Below are 14,082 nucleotides of genomic sequence, written 5' to 3'. Positions count from 1 at the left end.
AGTGAGGCCCAAGACCAATACTGAGTAGGTCTACACTGTAATGTAAACTCAGGGTTAGAAGAATTTTAGTTTGCAGACACTGGGTTTGTTAACCTAGGGCTTGAGTGTCTACCCTCATTTGTAACCCCAGGTTAGGAATTGTTGAACCCTGGGTCCCAACTTGGTGATCCAGGCTATACACCGCATTGTGCAGGACTGAGTCCAACCACCCATATCCCAGACTTCCTAGAGCCCTCCCAAAAGGGGCCACACTAGCCCTTTGTTTGTGGTGCAGTTTGGGAAAACCTGACTGTCCACCAAACTTGACTATCCAGAGGACAAAAAGTCAGACCCTGGGTTTGTGGGATACTTTTGAAGGACTTCCAGAGCACAAGTCCAGTGTGGCCGCATATACACTGCAAAGCAATAATTCTTGAACCCTGGGTCAGGCTTACCTCAGGCTCAGAACTTCCATCACTGTGCAATTCTTGGGACCCTGAGTCCAAGCCCTGAGTTAGCATGGATTTGTGTGTAGACAGAAATGGCGTTACGCTTGATCCAGGGTTTGACCTCTGAGCTTACACTGCAGTGTAGACTTACCCACTGCCACCATCAAGCTAGTCCATGCTCCACACATTTCTAGATACAGGGTTTATGGAAAGACACCTTCTTGAGCCAGAGTAGTAAGAGCAGTTACTATGTGGTGGGTTCAATTCCTGCTGTGGACAACATTTGCTTTTGAATTAAGATGTTCATTATGGTCCACAGAATACAGAAAGGAGTATCAAACCTCCTGGCAAATGCAACAGGAGTAGGGTTGCCAACCCTCCCAGTTTCGCCGTGAGTCTCCTGGAATCAGGCCCTATCTCCCAGAGGCTACTGCAGCGAAACCGGGAGATTTTGGGTGTTAAGAGTCTGACAGTGCAGTGGGGCTAAGGCAGGCTTCATGACTGCCTTTGCCGCTCCCAGAAGTGGCCGGCACCATCCCTGCAGCCCCTGGGGAGGACAGGGGGTCTCTACACACTGCCCCTGCCCTGAGCACCAAACTCCGCAGCTCCCATTGGCCAGGAACTGCGGCCAATGGGAGCTGTGGGGGCAGCGCCTGCGGGCAGGGGCAGCACATAGAGCTCCCTGCTCCCCTGCAGGAGCTGCTACCAGAGGGATGTGCCATGCGCTTTTGGGAGCCACCCATGGTAAGCGCTGCCCCCCTCACCCTCTCCTACAATCCAACCCCCTCACCCCAGCCCAGAGCCACATCCAAACTCCCTCCCAGAGCCCGCACCCTGCACCTCCTCCTGCACCCACTGCACCCCAACCACCTGCCCCAGGCTCAGCCCGGAACCACCTCCTATACTCCGAACCCCTCGGCCCCACCCCCAGCCCAGAGTCTGCACTCCCTCCCGCACCTCAACCCGCTGCCCAGTAGAAGTCAGTGAGGGTGAGGGAGAGCGAGGGACAGGCTGGAGTGAGTGGAGACAGTGCCTCGCAGAAGGAGCGGGGTTTGGGGAAGAGGCGTGAAAGGGGTGGCAAGGGTGTTTGGGTTTGTCCAATTAGACAGTTGGAAACCCTAAACAGAAACAACAGGATGAAGTCAGAGGGAATTAGGAGACAACCAGGGCTCCCATCCTGACAGCAACTCTCTTCTGCTGCTATAAAAAAGGAACCATGAAAATATACAGCCAATCAGTTGGGTAATTAGATCCAAAATATTAAGTTTCTGTTTTGTTTATATTTAAGTTTTTAAATTAAGGCTTTTTACAAGACTCCCTGTAATGTAATTTTTAAATTTCAAAATGACCATTTTGATTTAAAACACTAATATTGCACCTAATGCAAAAGAGCTAGAAAGAAAAGTAAACAAACATTTTTGACCAACCTGAGTGAAATGTAAATAAGTGAAACAGACATCCTAAATAATGAATAGTAATTTGAAATTGTAGTTATTTCTCCATTTCAGTAATCTGAAACATAGGCAACAAGAAAGTTTAAAGCTATTTCCAACTTGTCTTTATCCTTTGTGAAGAGAGTTGGGAATATTTCAGATTATATAATTTTTATAGTCATTCAGCAATATAATTTTGTGTAAAATCAAGAGCGTTTTAAATGGACAAAACTTTCGCTAAATAATGATGGTAATTAGAGCTGATTAGTTTCTCCTTTTCCTCTTGTACTCTCACCACCCCGAAAAAACCTGAACACTCACCAGAACACCAGTTATTTCATCCTATATTAAATCTTCATAGAATACCTGCATTTTCTATTCTGGCAGTCAAATGAAAGAGTGGGATGTGTTCACGCAGTATCCAAAGAATTAAGCATTTATATGAATACAGTGTGTGCGTGAGCACAAGCACATGTATAACTAGAAAAGAAAGAAGGGACTATTGTCAGTTTAGATGACATACCCATATACTTTCATTTGAGCAATACCCCTCTGACATCTGAAATTTGCTATGAAAATTAGATGTCTATCCCAGACAAGGATTAAAATATTCAAATTACAAGACTGAAAAATTGTACAGAATGTCGCAGTATTGTAGCTCTTTCAAAGATGATCTGCACAGAATTAAACTTTTTTTTATTAAAAAATCCTGGAGGCCTTCTTTAAAAGTTTTGGGATTTTCTAACTGCTTATTTACTTTAGAAATAACAGGTATATCACAACTGTCCTTCCTTGTTTTTGCTGAAGAACTACTGAGAGGTCTCAGGAACAATTTGAGTTTTAGTATCTTAATTGAAGGAGCAGAGGTGTTGAATCTTTAGTGAAGGCTTCTTCTCTTTAAACTGTTAGTTATTGAAGCTAAACATGTTTAAAGAAAGTTCAGTCTGATGAATAATCCCTTCCCATTTCAATTGCCCAACTTTCACTCCCTTGGCTCTTGTGATATTACCCGTTTCACTGCTTCTCCTGTCAAAGTCTTCCAACCTGACTGACCTTAATTTCTAACAAAAAACCAAGCAGAGCTCTTGTGATTGAAACCTTTCAGGCCACATTTATCTCATAAAGCAGCAAAAAGGGGCACAAGACTATTTCTTCCCCCCCACCCAATCAGGTTACCTTTGAGAAGCATGTAATTGTCAGCAATTCTTTCAAGCAACTTGGTATTGAAAGAAATTAAATCAATTTGGTGTCCCGAACATTAACATTCAACTTCTCTGTAGCAGAGTCATTTTAACAGTGCATATGGAAACTATTATTGAAAATTTGCAAAGTATAAATAATTATACTATATCTTAAATCTATTAATTTACAGAAGTATAGAAACCTGGAGTGTATCACTGTGTAATCTTTGTCTCATATCGCCGGCTATAAATTAAAGCATGACAGTGAGAAATAGCTTAACTGTTGATTTAATTGGGATAATTGAAAGAATAGTAAGCTACACAGATGCCCACATATGAAACCTCCTCATGGCAAAAATCTTACTTCAATATAAGTCTACTTACACCAACATTTATGTAGGCTAAATATTAAAAACTGTTTGCTCAGTGCTTTACTCCATCTTTCCATGTAGGAAACTCAGATTTGAAAGTAGTATTATGATTTGCACAACAGCCAATGGTATTTGGAAGCATGACGAAGTGATGCTGTTAGCCACTAAATGGTTGCGTTTTTGGTTTGTTTTTGTTAGGCAGGGAGTGGGGATAAGTAGTAAAGATGGTAGAATAAGAAGGGGACATGAATTTTGTGTATTCCCTAGCAGAAAGGCATGAAACACCATTTACAGCAATCTTGGCAAAGTAACTACTTCTCTAGCTGCAAGAAGAATGACATGAATACACCAAGATTCTATGATTATAGATGGAAACTGGAAAATTGTAATAAAGGTATTGCCCCACAGATGAAAACTCTTTCAAGATAAGCTGTCAAGCAAGGTACTCAGGAATCTGACAGAGCATATATCACAAAATATAAGCACCTATCTGTAAAGTACTTACAAAAATAGAAACAATGCTAAGCAAAAGCATAAATCCACAAATAATATGATCACCATACTGATAAAGTGAAAGAATGTTTCCATGGATTTTAGCTAATACCCTACCCTCTCTTAATAAGGTAGGGTATCATTTTACCAAACTCATTCAGTATTTTTTTCACGCTGCTAGCTAAATATCAGTTCAGCCAAAATAGTTTCAAACTATTTGTACTAAGCAGCTGAAACCTAGTAGGGCTCTGAAAAAAATTAAAGCTGTTTAACAATTCATTGAACATGCCGTTTGCATAAGGTCTACCTTAATAAAATGTACACCGTAAGTAACTCACATTTTTCTTTGACGCCAAGTTCAGTTGCATAACTTCACAGACCAGCTTCAGTACCTGTCTTTTGCCTACACAGCTCTGTATGACCTCCAGTTCCACAAGCAGAATCTCTCAGAGCTCATTTCATCATTTCCTGTTGGCTGCTGAAATCCTTGTAGCTCAAACTAAGGTCATTCCTTCACATTGCAGTGCTCTCACAGATCTCAGGTTTTTCCACAACCATTCCTGATATTTATGTACCGCAGTAATACGTCGGGACTGCCTTTCCTACATACTATAATAAATCTGAATATTCAAAACGTAAATCTTTCATTCAAAGTATGAATTCACTGAAGACATTAAGTATATGATTAGCCTAGTGAAGAGTTAAAGGAGAAAGTGGAGTTTTTTTTCTTTTTTTTTTTACTATACCAGTGAAACTGAAACTGTTGTGGTACCAATTTCCACAAATACACATGCACACCCCTAGTTAACAGTTAGCTATGATGTTTCTATTTTTACAGACTTAAAAAGTTGGATTACTGTGTTTCAGGAAGAGTATGGGGGGGGTTATAATCAGTAATATAATACTGACATGGAATAGAAGTAGGATAAAGGTAACCAATTTCAAGAAAACTAAATTGTTTCACTTTAAAGTGCAACAAGAGCTTTTGCTTTTTTTTTTTTTTTTTTTTTAAAGTAGTAACAATTCAGATAAGTGATTTTTCGTTTAGATTAATTTTACCCCGGGAAACCATCCCTAGCAGAAATTTCTTTCCTATTACCATTAGCGAGCACTGACTGGCATGACATGCTACCTACAACAGAAGGCTCTGCTTCAAATAACGTAGGTAAACCTAAAAATGAAGAAAGATGAGTAGGTGGGGAAATAAGAAGAAATCTGGCCCTCACAGCAACAGAGCAAACTGGAGGAAGTAGGGAGAGAAAGGCAGACACAGACCTTCCTCTGTAGTGTGTCATTGGGATTTTTTTCTGAAGGTTAGGACAGGGAATAGAGGTTGTGTCCTCTTCCTGTATTTTCTAAGTCCCAGATTACACTAGAAAAGGCTTCTAGTATAGTTATACTTGCAAAACCTTTTCTTAGTGTAGGCACAGCTTATACCAGCCAAAACAGTTCGGTTATACTGGTTTGCAGAGTGAAATAAGCTATATTGGCATAAGCACTTTTTTGCTGATATAACTGCATCCATATTAGGACTTTTGCTAATATAGAAATGTCATTAAAAGTCACATTCCTAACCAACCTTACTATACTGGCAAAAGATTTAAGTGTAGACCGGCCTAAACACATCTAAACAGGTGTTGAGACTGAGCCCAAGAGAAGAAATTGCAGCTGTCACTGATAGATACCCTTCTGGGACACAGAAGGTCTAACCCTCAAAGATAATGACTGCATAAACCATCAAGGTACACCCACTCTTCAGACACCACACCCCATCTCCCAAAAGATATTAAAGTGCAGTCTAATAGTTATCTTTGTGCTGTCAAGGTAATGACTATTTATCCTTTAGTACTATTTAGTTACTTTATGCAACTGGAAAGTATTCATTTCCAACCACAATGGTTCAAAAAGATCAGACCTTAAAACAATCACTTCTACCTCTATCCAGCAGAACTTTTTTTGGCACTGGTGCAGAACTTACTGACTCCAGAGCTCAGAGGAATGTAGTTTTCAGTACTATCCGTATGAAAGACACACCTGGCCTTTCTAATTCTTGTTTCATTTAACAAAACAGTGATCTGTTCCTTTTAAATGCATCAACAATGGAGCTTTTTATTCAAACTCTTTCCAAATCAAGATTTGAAAGGTTGAAGCAGGTACTTTAGAATTACAAGAAAACAGAAAATTATTCAGATCTGAGACTAAAAATATTTAAGGACATTCTAGTGCCTAAAATAGATAAGAAAATTATATTTTTAATTAAGTTAACTTTAACCTTTAAGCTAAACAGGCCAATTGTTCTTTAGAATCATAGAATATCAGGGTTGGAAGGGACCTCAGGAGGTCATCTAGTCCAACCCCCTGCTCAAAGCAGGACCGATCCCCAACTAAATCATCCCAGACAGGGCTTTGTCAAGCCGGACCTTAAAAACTTCTAGGGAAGGAGATTCCACCACCTCCCTAAGTAACACATTCCAGTGTTTCACCACCCTCATAGTGAAAAAGTTTTTCCTAATATCCAACCTAAATCTCCCCCACTGCAACTTGAGACCATTCCTCCTTGTTCTGTCATCTGCTACCACTGAGAACAGTCTAGAGCCATCCTCTTTGGAACCCCCTTTCAGGTCGTTGAAAGCAGCTATCAAATCCCCCCTCATTCTTCTCTTCTGAAGACTAAACATCCCCAGTTCCCTCAGCCTCTCCTCAGAAGTCATGTGTTCCAGTCCCCTAATCTTTTTTGTTGCCCTCCGCTGGACTCTTTCCAATTTTTCCCACATCCTTCTTGTAGTGTGGGGCCCAAAACTGGACACAGTACTCCAGATGAGGCCTCACCAATGTCGAATAGAGGGGAACGATCACGTCCCTCGATCTGCTGGCAATGCCCCTACTTATACATCCCAAAATGCCATTGGCCTTCTTGGCAACAAGGGCTCACCGTTGACTCATATCCAACTTCTCGTCCACTGTAACCCCTAGTTCCTTTTCTGCAGAACTGCTGCTGAGCCGTTCGGTCCCTAGTCTGTAGCGGTGCATTGGATTCTTCCATCCTAACTCCAGGACTCTGCACTTGTCCTTGTTGAACCTCATCAGATTTCTTTTGGCCCAATCCTCCAATTTGTCTAGGTCCCTCTGTATCCTATCCCTACCCTCCAGCGTATCTACCTCTCCTCCCAGTTTAGTGTCATCTGCAAACTTGCTGAGGGTGCAATCCACACCATCCTCCAGATCATTTATGAAGATGTTGAACAAAACCAGCCCCAGGACCGACCCCTGGGGCACTCCACTTGATACCGGCTGCCAACTAGACGTGGAGCCATTGATCACTACCCGTTGAGCCCGACAATCTAGCCAGCTTTCTATCCACCTTATAGTCCATTCATCCAGCCCATACTACTTTAACTTGCTGGCAAGAATACTGTGGGAGACCGTGTCAAAAGCTTTGCTAAAGTCAAGGAACAACACGTCCACTGCTTTCCCTTCATCCACAGAGCCAGTTATCTCGTCATAGAAGGCAATTAGATTAGTCAGGCATGACTTGCCCTTGGTGAATCCATGCTGACTGTTCCTGATCACTTTCCTCTCCTCTAAGTGCTTCAGAATTGATTCCTTGAGGACCTGCTCCATGATTTTTCCAGGGACTGAGGTGAGGCTGACTGGCCTGTAGTTCCCAGGATCCTCCTTCTTCCCTTTTTTAAAGATGGGCACTACATTAGCCTTTAGACTTGTGCTCGTCCAGTTTTCTAAATAGTCCCGAACCACTTCTTTCTCCACAGAGGGCTGGTCACCTCCTCCCCATGCTGTGCTGCCCTGTGCAGTAGTCTGGGAGCTGACCTTCTTTGTGAAGACAGAGGCAAAAAAGCATTGAGTACATTCGCTTTTTCCACATCCTCTGTCACTAGGTTGTCTCCCTCATTCAGTAAGGGGCCCACACGTTCCTTGACTTTCTTCTTGTTGCTAACATACCTGAAGAAACCCTTCTTGTTACTTTTAACATCTCTTGCTAGCTGCATCTCCAGGTGTGATTTGGCCTTCCTGATTTCACTCCTGCAAACCCGAGCAATATTTTTATACTCGCCCCCTGTCATAGACAGTTTACCTTTTGAATCTTATTCACTGCAGATAAAGACAAAGACAAGACAGCATTTGAAAAGAGACTGCTGAGTTTTGGATCATGTTTGAACTCTGTTCCAATGCTGTTCCAACTTAAAGCATGGTTCAGATTAGGCCTCCTCATTCACTTTTAATTTTAAGCCCAGCAATTCTCAAAACCGTGGGTCGGGACCCCAAAGTGCCAGGGCCAGCATTAGACTTGCTGTGGCAGGTGGGCTGAAGCCAAAGCCCAAGGGCTTCAGCCTGGGTCATGTAGTAATTTCAGGGGGTCGCGGTGCACGGAAGTTTGAGAACTACGGTTCTAGCCAATTTCACTTTCAGATTCTCACACTGCAACATGAGGTTGCCAACACTGTAAGGGGATATTGATTGCTCCATGCATTTACAGGGAATTTAAGCATTTATATTTGTGCTGATTTAAACTGAAGACTTCACTGACATTTTTAAGTTTTCATGTATTTAGGGTTTTTTTAAATAAAAAAATTACTGCATTACTAATCATAGGTCTGAAAATATCCCTTTAAATACTAATGTCATTAACAAATTCAAAATCTTACAAGTAGTTTAACTAGCAAGTTGAAAGTTTATTCAGGCTTTCTTAAGCCAGTCGCCTTAGCACTAAAGTAGTAAACTAAAATTTTCACAGTGTACAAAAAGGTGTTGCCTTTAGAAACATGGAGTGAGCGGGGGACGAGGCCTCACAGAAGGGCCGGGGCAGGGGTGTTTGGTTTTGTGTGATTAGAAAGTTGGCAACCCTAACTATAGCTTTAATTAAATTAATGTACTAATATGCATTGTTGTAATCCCTACAGTCACCCACCCTCAGAGGAAAAAACGAAACTTACAATTTGAGAAGAAATCAGATGCAGAATTACCAGTCCAGGATACAGTGATCTATTTGAGAGTTCACTTTATTTTGCCACAGGCCTCTTGTTCTTTTTTGCTTTACTGATTCTGTAGTCAAACAGCAACAAGCTGTGCACTATTAACATCAATAATTTATTTGTGTTCCGATGCAACAGGCAACTCAAAGCGGCAGTTACAGTTTGTTTTAATTTCAATTTAAAGTATACTTAGTGAACCACTGGAAAAAAGGTAAATTAAAGGAAAGACGAATGATTTCTGCACCTTCAGAAACAAAGCCATTTTAGAATTAAAAGGTATCAAACTTGAACCTCAAAAGAGGTAATTCAAATCCAACTCCTAAAACTAATCAATTAAACCAGACCTACATATTGTTTCCTCCAGCCTTTAATGCAGCCAAAGGAAGAAAAATAATTCTCCCTGGGACTGCAGGTTTATATTATACAGTTACTCGAATATTATAATAGGAATTGTCAGACAACCTTAACAGACAGTGCTACCAGCCCCTCCTACAATTATTCAGGTTTTTCTCCTATATTTGTAGGAAAAGTTTGTTAAATTTGAGCTTACATATACATTTATATTATACACTATATTATAATATACATTTATGTTATACACTGTGTTCTGATGGTGAAGCACTCAACTAGCCTTCATGTAGAATCAGCCTTCAGTCTACAACACTTCCTTGCCCTCATTTTTACATGTATGTAAAAAAAATCATCTTTTTAAGAGTTCTAAGGCCAAAGCAGCTGAGAGTTTAAAGCTACAATCTGGAGATCCAATAAGACGACATGGATAATAGGAGTTATTTTTTCAGAATGGCTGACTCTCTATGCCATCCCGCCATGGAAGAAATACTGTGCCAAGGAAAATCTTGATTTCAAGATTTTATTACTTATTGATAATGCACCGGCTCATCCAATCAACCTGGACGACCTGTGCAAAAAAGTCAAAGTTGTCTTTCTGCCACCTAACACCACATCACTCACCCAACCCAACCCAGGGACCAAGGAGCCATCGCTGCCTTTAAGGCATATTACTTATGCCGTACTTTCAGCCAGCTCATCAGAGGCACTGATGGGGAAGGCAAGCCTACGATTCGGCAATTTTGGTGTGACTACAACATCCTCAAGTGCATCGATAACATCGGCAAGTCCTGGGCTGAAGTTACTCAGGCATGCATGAATGGTGTGTGGCGGAAGTTGTGGCCTGAATGTGTCAATGACTTAAAAGGATTTAAAGATGTCCCCGCTATGAAGAAAGAGATCCTTGGCTTGGCCAAGAAAGTAGGTTTTGATGAGGTGGAAGAAGCCGACATTACACAACTTCTGCAATCACACGGAGAAGAGCTAACCAATGAAGATCTGATACAACTAGAGGTGATGAAAGCAATGGAAGAAGAGGGCCAAGAAATAAAAGAAGAACCAACCCATCAAAACTTGACTGCCAAATGCCTTTCTGAAGCTTTCCAAATGATTGAAGCTGGCTTGCAAATCCTTAATTATTACGATCCTAATGTGGAACCCAGCTCCAAAGTGATTAGGGGAGTTGGCCATGTAATGAATTGTTATAAAGCAATTTACCAAGAAAAAAAAAAAGAAAGCAAAAACAATCGCAAGATGTGTTTTTCCAAATTGGGAAAGTTCAGCAAGAACAACAAGAGGAGCAGCCGCATGATCCACACTCTTCCACCCTTTGACTCTACCACCTCAACCAAGCTTCACAATCATCATTGCTGAGTACAGTATTAAATTGTTTGTTTAAAATTCTTTAAAAAACTTATAATGTATATAATGTCTTCTATCTGGCGAAAAAGATTTCCCTGAAACCTAACCCCCCCCATTTACATTAATTGTTATGGGGAAACTGGATTCGCTTAACATTAAGCGAACCAAAGTCGCATTTTTCAAGAACATAACTACAATGTTAAGTGAGGAGTTACTGTATACATCTTGGCTCTGCCTCTTCTGGTTCGTGGGACTTCTGGGATGGAATGCTGAGGTCCAAAGTCACATGGGGCAATAAGGCAGCTCAAAAAAGTTGGGGTCCCAGGTACCACTGTTCCCTGAACTGGGATCTGGGAGGGGAATGGCCTCTGGGAGCACTGTTACAGTGGGAAGGAGTTACTGTTGTTCCCAGCAGCTTGTATTGTCGAGGGGCTGCATAATATGGCTGGGTGCTGGTGTGCAATGGTACCTTGCCTATTGCCTTAATAGTAACATGCACTGCAACAGGGAATATTGGTTTTGTATTGCCTCCAGGAGTTACCTCTGAATCTCTTTTTCCATACTATCTTTGGCCATGGCAGTGCCCTTTCCTGACAACTAACATGCTGTCCTTCACCACAGCAACAATCTCCCTGGAAACCTCCTTATCAGATTCCCCTCGATCCTCAGATACTACCTCCACCTCTACACATTTTTGGCAGGTTTTCTGGGTTATGTAATCATGTCCACGAACACTTCATTGCAAATTTTCCATTTTCTCCCCCTCAGGTTTCACAGCTGCTCCTCCATTAATAAGGGTGTGTACTTGCAGGTTTGGCCAGTGCAGGTGCAGAGGTATTAAAAAAATGACAAGTCGTTATTGTTCATATTCCAGAGAGAGTATAGGATTATTTTTTTACATGCATTTCTTGCTTTACCTCTCTGAGATTTTTCCCACTCTTGGGGAAACCTTGGAGATGTTAAGTGGTATGTGCACAGCGAGTTTTTTCTGTGCAGTCTCTGTTGCATAGCTTTGCATTGTGTCTTGGAGGCTAGGTGGGATTGGGAATTATGTTCTCAGTCTGGCTTTGCTGCCCCTTAGAGATTGTTATACGGTGTTGGAGGGTTGAGCTAGATAGTAATCCTCTCTACATCCCCTTTAGGATGACATTACACAGAAGAGATGAGTGGGAGGCAGTGAATGGCCTTATACAAAAAGGCAAAGGGCAGACCAGCAAGATACAGTGAAGTTATGCATCAAGATGTTCCCCCCTACCCCAGGAGTGCTGCAGGAGTGAAGGGGAGTCATAAGGTACACTGGTGGGGATGGCCATGCAGCTATTCCTCAATCTCCAATAAAAACTGAGCAACTTCTCAACCTTATATTTGTCTTTATTTCCCCTGCAGACATGTTGAAAGTGCAGAGAAAAACATATAGGGCTCTGCAATGACAGCCTGAAGCATTCACTGTTACCAATCTGTAAGAATGTATGTTAGAGGGCTCAATAAAATCTGCTGCCTTTGACAGCACTTCAGTGTACTGCCCCCCTTCCCTTCTCCCCCCCACCCCCCCCAAATGCTGCTCAAATTTGGCCCAGCGGCCCCATCACGACAGAGGAGTAGCTGGGACAAATCTGAGTGGCATGGCAACCCTGTGCACCAGGTTGCAGTGCCACTCACTCAAATATGGCCTGCCCACCCAAGATACTTCCTCAGAAATCTGCCACCCTAGGCAGCTTCTTAGCTTGTCTACATCTAGAGCACCCTCTGCACAGGGCATTTACAGGGGAGATACTCTGCAGCTTTACAGGCATGCAACATTGATGTCTACCTCACATAAATGAGAAAACTAATCAAAAACTTTTTTCCCTGTAACCACAGCTCAATAAACTTTTGCATTTCACTCAAAAGCATGTCTTCCTTATTTGAATACAACATGGGAGAGGGTCGACCAGTGACTGTCCACCATTTTGAGTCAGCAAACAGCAGCGGTAGTGTTCACTGAGCAGAACAGCTGAGGGAAGGGGAAAGAAATATAGTACATGGGCATGGGGTTTACACAGTGTGGGGCTGAAAATGGTAGCTATTGGTGGCTTTAGCAAAAGATGGGGGCAGATTGCCCAATCAGATTAGCCACCATTTTGAAAGGTAAATGAAGGGGTGACTGTTTCCTCCATCAGCCCATGCTGTCCAGAGACCTTGGAGTCGGAAAGACTTCTAGCTCACATCTGCCTACAATGGCTGTGGCCTTGGGGCTCCCAGAACAGAAGCTAGCATGGCTGTATAGCATAATAAATTAAAACGTAAGAAGAAACTTTAAAAATATTAAACTTACATGCTGTGGTCCCCTTCATAGGATCAGTCTCCTCAGTCCCGGTCTGGGTTGCTGCCTGGGACTCAGGGTTGGTTGCTGCAGGGCAGAATTGGGCCTATGTTCTCCTGGCTCACATCAGGGTCCTGAGTCCTAGACAGATCTTAGCTTTCCAGAGAGATCTCTTCACTGGCCTCCTTGTGCCCAACCCCCACATGAGACTTGTTGGCCATCCTGGGAGAGGGTGGCTGCAAAGAGTAGAAAGGAGGGAGTGGAGCACCGACCAGCAAGCTGCACAAGCTGCCTAGGTTGGGTGGTGGTTTAGTTGTATAAAATCCTGTCCAGCTCCTCAAAAAATGGACAGGTTACATATCCCCGGAGAGATTTTTTTCTTTTTAATTTTTTTCATTATAATGTAGGTGCTCCTGAGCTGTTTAGTCTCTATCTGACATTGTTCAACGCCTGGATCATGGCCACTCAGAGACATCTGCCTAGCTGGCTAGCCACAAGAGCTTCCCACACTGATGCTTTTCCCCAGATGGGAATTAGATCCAGGGTCTCAGCGTGGCTCCAAGCATCTGCTCAGGGCATGTTGTAGGGCATCTGGAGTTTGTCACAGCTATCGAACGGAATCCAGAAGCAAATGGACAAAATCTGGCTGTAACCAGCTTATAAACGGGAGAGGGACATCCAATCAACTTGACCCCAGAACCATGCTGGACACACAAATAAAAAGACACGTCAGTAATGGTTGACTGCAAAGTAGTATGGGATAGACCTTGGCAGATTGCCAGAGTAGTTGGCAGCAGCATTGTATGCACAGGTACAAACCAGACTACCTTGCTTCGCAGCAAAGTCAGTTCACTTTAAAAGCAGACTCCAGAGTTCACAATAAATGCAGAGCTAGTGTACTGCAATGAACTGCATCATGTGTATGCAAGTGTTCTCAAACCAAATTAACTCAACTCAATTCCATGTAGACAAGCCATAAAACTAGTTAACGTTTAGGACTTAACTTGAGTCTAGATTTATACCTAAAATACCTGCATAATTGTCCATCAAATGTGATACAAGCTCCCACCATCTATTTTACAAGTGCTCATGAACTGTTTCAGTAACACCATAAAAAGTACTACATTTAACATTTTGAAGTGCACAGAAAATATGCACCTTGGGATATTTGTTT

The 14,082-nt window shown here is 42.2% G+C and overlaps 1 protein-coding gene across 4 annotated transcripts in view; it reads right to left on the bottom strand.

Annotated features, from left to right (window-relative positions):
• PACSIN2 (protein kinase C and casein kinase substrate in neurons 2) overlaps positions 1 to 14,082 on the bottom strand; it is a 129,223-nt gene that overhangs the window by 78,205 nt on the left and 36,936 nt on the right. Inside the window, exon 1 of one of the 4 annotated variants that reach the window (XM_074936918.1) lies at positions 4,244 to 4,375. The exons of the other annotated variants lie outside the window; for them this stretch is intronic. The gene's annotated coding sequence lies outside the window, so the exon portion shown is untranslated. Of the gene's footprint in view, positions 1 to 4,243; positions 4,376 to 14,082 lie in introns of those variants that run through there. 4 annotated transcript variants of the gene reach the window in all.

Source organism: Natator depressus, chromosome 1, assembly GCF_965152275.1.
Source record: "Natator depressus isolate rNatDep1 chromosome 1, rNatDep2.hap1, whole genome shotgun sequence".
Taxonomy (NCBI): domain Eukaryota; kingdom Metazoa; phylum Chordata; order Testudines; family Cheloniidae; genus Natator; species Natator depressus.
The sequence above is the reverse complement of the archived record's forward strand: the minus strand, read 5'-3'. Positions and strand labels throughout refer to the sequence as shown.